The sequence below is a fragment of the Myotis lucifugus genome, unplaced genomic scaffold (genome assembly GCF_000147115.1).
Source record: "Myotis lucifugus unplaced genomic scaffold, Myoluc2.0 scaffold_209, whole genome shotgun sequence".
NCBI classification, from domain to species: Eukaryota; Metazoa; Chordata; class Mammalia; order Chiroptera; family Vespertilionidae; genus Myotis; species Myotis lucifugus.
Genome location: NW_005871257.1, coordinates 674,518 through 681,087, shown reverse-complemented (window position 1 = coordinate 681,087; position 6,570 = coordinate 674,518). Strand labels below are relative to the sequence as shown.

Genomic DNA, 6,570 nt, shown 5'->3' with positions numbered 1-6,570 from the left:
CTGCTAATTAAATGTTAGAGTTTCACAATTTTATTATGACTTTGAATATGTATCAACCAATGTAGTGGTGATGGTGGATGTTTCTTCTGTTGAATTAGGAGGAAAGTTTTCAGATACAATTCTTTTTTTTAATTGTTTTATTGCTTAAAGTATTACAAAGAGTATTATATATGTCTCCTTTTTTTTCTCCCCTTGACCTTCCCCAAGCCTCCCATACCCCTCAGTGTCTTGTGTCCATTGGTTATGCTTATATGCATGCATACAAGTCCTTCAGTTGATCTCTTACCCACCCCCACAACCCTCCCCGGCCTTCCCACTGTAGTTTGACAGTCTGTTCGATGTTGCTCTGCCTCTGTATCTATTTTTGCTCATCAGTTTATAATGGTCTTAATTATCCATAAATGAGTGAGATCATGTGGTATTTTTCTTTCATTGACTGGCTTATTTCACTTAGCTTAATGTTCTCTAGTTCCATCCATGCTGTTGCAAATGGTAAGAATTCCTTCTTTTTTACAGCAGCATAGTATTCCATTGTGTAGATGTACCACCGTTTTTTAATTTACTCATCTGCTGATGGGCACTGAGGCTGTTTCCAGATCTTAGCTATGGTAAATTGTGCTGCTATGAACATAGGGGTAAATATATCCTTTCTGATTGGTGTTTCTGTTTTCTTGGGATATATTCTTAGAAGTGGGATCACTGGGTCAAATGGGAGTCCCATTTTTAACTTTTTGAGTATACTCCATACTGTCTTCCATAGTGGCTGCACCAGTCTGCATTCCCACCAGCAGTGCATGAGTGTTCCTTTTTCTCCACATCCTCTCCAGCACTTGTCGTTTGTTGATTTTTAGATACAATTCTTATTTGGGGAAAAATAAACTAGCTTCATTCTTGTTGTTACTGGAATGGTATACTGACAATAGTATTTAAGAGAAACATTGTCGATATCTGCCCAAATAAGTTGACATTTTGTCTCTTATGTATTCTATGGGAACAGTGATTTCACATGTCTGTGTATTAGAAACAAGAAGTTACGGCAGGGCAAGCTCATGTTCCTGAGCTTTGACAAGTAGGAATCTTCTCTTCCTCATGTTTTGATAGCAGCAGCCAGTAACACCCTGCACTCAAGTAGGAAGGAGACACAGAAAGATAAATGTATCAAAGAACAGTTATATAATGTTATTGATAAAATCCATTACTAAAAGCAAAACAAAGTACATTTATCAGAGTTCTTTAATATAAATTGATTTCAATAAAAAGAATATATTTTATTTAAATGCTAGTTGACTATTCTTCCCCTTATGTTTTTTTCCTTTCAAAAGTACAATGAAAACAAAATGAATATTTTATATTTTTTCCACTAATTATGACAATGATTTCTTTGTCATATGAATATTTTATTGTGAAGAGTAATAATGTTTCTGCTTCATAAATGAAAAAATCACAGATATGCTTAGGCAACTTAAGTCATTTGTGACAGCTCATGCTTCAGTGTAATAGCTTCTCACATACATGCAACTTCATTATATTGTCGTCAAAGTTGCTAGGAAGACACTTCCCGCTGACTCCCAGACCAACACATCCTGCATGATTTTGAGTTTGTTTCTTCAAAATAATACGTTAAAGATACATCCATGTTGAATATTATGTGTAGTGAGCCTTACCTGGAGTATGTGTCCCTCCTCTAGCATGCTAAAGCTCTCATTCCCTCTCCCACAATGGGGTGCTACAGGGGCAATTTTCCATGTGATCAAAAATGATAATAAATGAGGTTTGCTAGCATACACTGAGCATTTAGAAAACTTTTTTTAAAACAAATGTGAATATATAGGAAAGCTCTTATTGAAAGAGAGCCACAAACTGTAAGGAATTACACTTTCTTTTGCTTATATGCTCTCAAGGAAACATGGCGGGTGGACATTATGGTAGATCATACATAGATGAATAGAAGAGTTGAACAATAAAACTTCCGGAAGCCCCCAGGTATCCCTGTACCCACATGGCTACCTTCTTTGGCTGTGGGCTACTCTCATTCTATGAGTCAGTATCAACAGAATTTTAACCCATACTTCTTGTTCAGGTTTCAAATTACTAGGGGGATATAGAATCTGATTGGCTTAATTTAGTCCAGAAGTGTTTATTCAGTTACTCCTTTCCAGGAGAATAAATAAAAAATAGTCACTGGAGGAAACTTTATGAGTAAAGTACCCATCCCCCCGCCCCCAATCCAGGGGGTGCACCATTCCCAAAAATACTACAATACCAGGTCAATGCGAGGAATGGACTGAGCAAACTCCTATTCCACCTCTTGCTCCAAAAATCCATGTAATATGTCTAACATGTCATCTTCAAGTACGTATCAGATATTACACTGATAGGAACAGGTACTATACTTCATCTTAGCCAAAAGGCGGAAAAGCAAAGACATTTTAAATTTTAATGCACAAAGCATTTGATGACTAAATGCTTGTAACGTGTAAGCAGTATGGATCTTCCAGCATTAAGGTGTGTGGTGCATGAGAAAGGCAGACTCAAACAGGGAGGCCTGGAGTCTGGATAAAGAGGAGAGGATAGAGCCTGCACGGCCAGCTTGTTAGTGAGCAGCTAGATACTCCTAACAAAGTAACTAAACTTTCTCTATCTCTCACTCATCCACCTGGAAATTGCAGATAACAATAGGACCCTGTAGTTTTGTCACAGGATGTTTTGTGATTTAATGAAATGCCTGTAAAGGCCTATTTGTTCACTGAAATAAAGGTATTATTTTCTCAAAAATGCTGAATCTATTATGGAGAAGAAAAGAGAGAGTGCAGGAAGAACATTTCTACTGCTGCTTCATTTCTGAAATAGGTAAGCAATGCTATTAAAATTAGGCAGAAGGAATGTCAGGGGACTGCAGGCAATTTCGTGAAATCAGGGCGATCCACACAAGCTGAGGTTTACTGTGTCTGGGTCTGCAAAACCAGAGGTAGGAAAGACAAGTTTTCTCTCTGTCCTAGCATCTTTCTCACAAGTTTTGGTAAAGGTAATAATTTCTTTGGCTGCAGGGATATATTTATACAGTATCTAGGTCTACAGTAACTCTAACAAAATATAATTAGGTAGAATAACTAAAGTACAGATGGCTTTTACATAATTCTGACCATATATATTTGAGCCTATGTAATTTGAGTCTCACAAATGATTTCCAAAAAAGTTTGTATGAACTTGTACCAACACTTACTATGCAGTAGCTTCTCTTAACTTGCCATCTCCTCCCTTTCTTCACATATAACTAGGCTGACATATGGCATGAAACTTACCTCGATCAGTTACCCCAGAAGCAAACACAGAAATGGACACTAGAAAGGTAAGTCAATGTCATTTTTCCAAAAATTGTCATTTCTTCTGGATAAGTTTTAATTCTTTGGTGTTACTAAATATATGGGCAAAAACTATCTTTTTTAAATTGCCAATAATTATCGATCTCTCTCATTTCCTTTCTCCTGTCAAGTTTTGAGCAGTTCGCATTGTTCTGTGAAATGTTACATTACAAGCTAGAGAGCCCAAGCATTCTTTGTTGAAGAGCAGAATTCAATTTAGTTCATATTTTAGGACTCGGCGTTCAATACCAAATACCTTTTCTCTAACTCATTCTCTCCAAACCACTCTTGTTAAGTTTATATCAAAAAATGTTTGACGAGAAAAGATCTAGAAGTACTTGGAGACATCATGTGTCAATGAGTCAGAGAGTCCCTGGGAAAAGGACAAAACGCAGAGCCCTGGACCAGATGGGAGAATACAGCTCTGGCTGAGAGCACTCCAGGGACCCTCAGGGCATAGGGAGCTAAGCCAGGCAGATCTCGCCAAGAGGACAGAGGAGACTAAGTGTTTTGCTTCTCGTTGCCACATGTCCCATCAGAGGTTGTTGGGAAGCCAGAGATTATTTCTGGAAGTCTACTGTTTTGTTTTTAATATGTTTTTATTGATTTTTAGAGAGAGGAAAGGAGAGGGAGAGAGAGATAGAAATGTCAATGAGAAAGAAACTTCATCAACCCGCTGCCTCTTGCCCCCTGCTGGGGATTGAGACCAAAACCCAGGGACCTCTTGGTGCCTGGGTCAACACTCACCCACTGAGACACACTGGCTGGGCATGGGGCTGTCTACTGTGTTTTACTATTTTACTTTATTTTTGTATTGAAGTCAGTTATCTGTGTTTCCCTTTAGTGATCTCTACTGAGATTTTTAATAGAAAGTGCTCTCTGACTATGCCGCCATAAAAATATATAAGAAGGCTCAAAACTCCTTAAACAAACCACATTTCTAGATATGAATACATAAATGGAAGCAGTTTTCCTTCCCGAGGGGAATACAGATTATGCTGTTTCATCCCACCCATTTTAGGGCCACCATTATTTGTTCTTAGTTGTTATTTTACTAGTGTTTGAAAGGTATTCTTCTCCAAAACTCAATCTGTTTCTTTTATGTATTTTATATACATATCGATTTCAGAGAGAAAGGGATAGGGAGAAAGAGAAAGAAACATCAATGATGAGAGAGCATCATTGATCAGCTGCTTCCTGCACACCTCCTACTGGGGATAGAGCCCACAACCCAGGCACATGCCCTGGCTGAGAATCAAACCATGACTTGGCAGTTCATAGGTTGATACTCAACCATTGAGCCATGCCGTCCAGGCTCAATCTGCTTCTTTAGTCTGCTAATATTGTCAACACGCTCACCACTTATAGATACATATATCCTGTTAAAAAATACAAACATCATGTGTAAAATTCACATACAAATCCGTCCAAGACAGGGGCCTGGTTCTACACATCTTGAGCCACAGGGCACTAAAAAAATGTCCTTTGTAATGAAAAGAATTGTTAAAGCTCGCTTTTTTGTATAAGAAATTTAAAAGCCAGCTCATATATTAATAATTCTTTCCTCCAAGGACTGCATGAGATCCAGCTGTGCTGAAGAAATAGGAGTTAATGAAGGAATGGAAATGAAATGGGTTTAATTTTGCAGCGAGGTAGTTTGAAATAGGTCAGACTGATGAGAGGGTTCTCTGGTCAGAAAACAACAAAGAGGGAAAAATGAGGAGTTGGGAGGTATGTCTAAATCTTTCTAACAGGAGATGAGGGAAAATGGAGAGTGAGTGGAGCAAGGAGTGAGGAAGATGGATATTTTTCTTTGTGGTTTTATAATACCACCACACCAGCTGTGCTTTTCTTTATGGTTCTATTGAGCTTTCAAACTGGGCCTATGTGGAGTTAGTTATTGTTGCTTATGTCACCTCATATCTGATACTCCTTCAAACCTGCTCCCAAGGTTAAAGCATTCCAACTGAAATATTCTCCACGGTGTCTTTAATATAAATTCTCAGTATGTGCCTTCTCTCACCAAGGCAATTTAACACCATCCACTGAATATTCCTTATTAATCATGCTTTGTTGTTATTGTTTTGTCTACCTCATCACTGGCCCTGCTTTTCTTGTGAATTTAAGGCTTATAATACAAAATATTTTTAGTTGGAAAAGTGCTTATTAGTTTTGAAAAAAGCAGCAAGACGCAAGCACTTCAAATTCATAGTTCCCATCTGAGTTCCCAGAGCCCCTTTCCACCTCACTGTACCACATGCACTCCATTAAACATGGGGGGCTCATTGATTGAATGGTGACCTATGAACTAGGAAGGTCACAGTTCGATTTCAGGTCAGGGCACATGCCTGATTGCGCACTCAATCCTCAGTGTGGGGTGTGCAGGAGGCAACTGATCAATGATTCTCTCTCATCATTGATGTTTCTATCTATCTCTCCCTCTCCCTTCCTCTCTAAAATCAATAAAATTTATACTAATAAAAGGGTAATATGCTAATTAGACCTGATAGACCAGATGTCTTCCGGACGTCCTCCTGGATGTCCTTCCAGACAAAGCCGCAGCTGCTGTGAGGGCCGAGGAGGGCCGGCAGCTGCAGCAGCCAGCAGTGGCAGCAGCAGCGGGGTGAAAGGGACAGTGCCTTTCCCTGATCAGCCCAGTTGCCTCCTGCAAAGGGAGGCCAGAGGCAGCAGCAGTGGTGGGGAGATGGGGGTGGCGGCTTTTCCTGATCGCCTGGTCACCTCCCGAAGAGGGAGGCCAGACTGCCGCTAAGGCCTAAGCCCTCAGTAGGACATCCCCTGAGGGCTTCCAGACTGTGAGAGGGGGCAGGCCTGGCTGAGGGACCCCCCCCTCAGTGCATGAATTTTTGTTCACCAGGCCTCTAGTATATATATAAAAGCTGGGGAAACCCCAGCAGAGCCACTACAATGCGAGTAAGTGACCTCTCACATTCTTGGGATTTTATCTGCATTAGGTGAAGTTTGAGCTAACAATAGCATGATACTGTGCATAAAGTCAAATTCATGAATCTGCATTTTACAAGTCTGTGAGGGAGCAGAATGATAACTGCAGCACTGCCACCACAGAGTTGGGCATAAGACAGTGTCAGATGGAAGAAACACATGTACAGATTCAGAAATAGATTCTAACCATGTCTTTGCCTAGTTCCTTTGATCCCATATATTTGTACTGTAAGATGAAAAAAAACAC

The 6,570-nt window shown here is 39.7% G+C and overlaps 1 non-coding gene across 1 annotated transcript; it reads right to left on the bottom strand.

Moving 5' to 3' along the window:
- Positions 1-2,229: 2,229 nt before the first annotated feature.
- LOC111827726 lies at positions 2,230-2,423 on the bottom strand. Its single transcript, XR_002831413.1, has one exon. It is a non-coding gene; the product is annotated as a U2 spliceosomal RNA (small nuclear RNA).
- Positions 2,424-6,570: the final 4,147 nt, after the last annotated feature.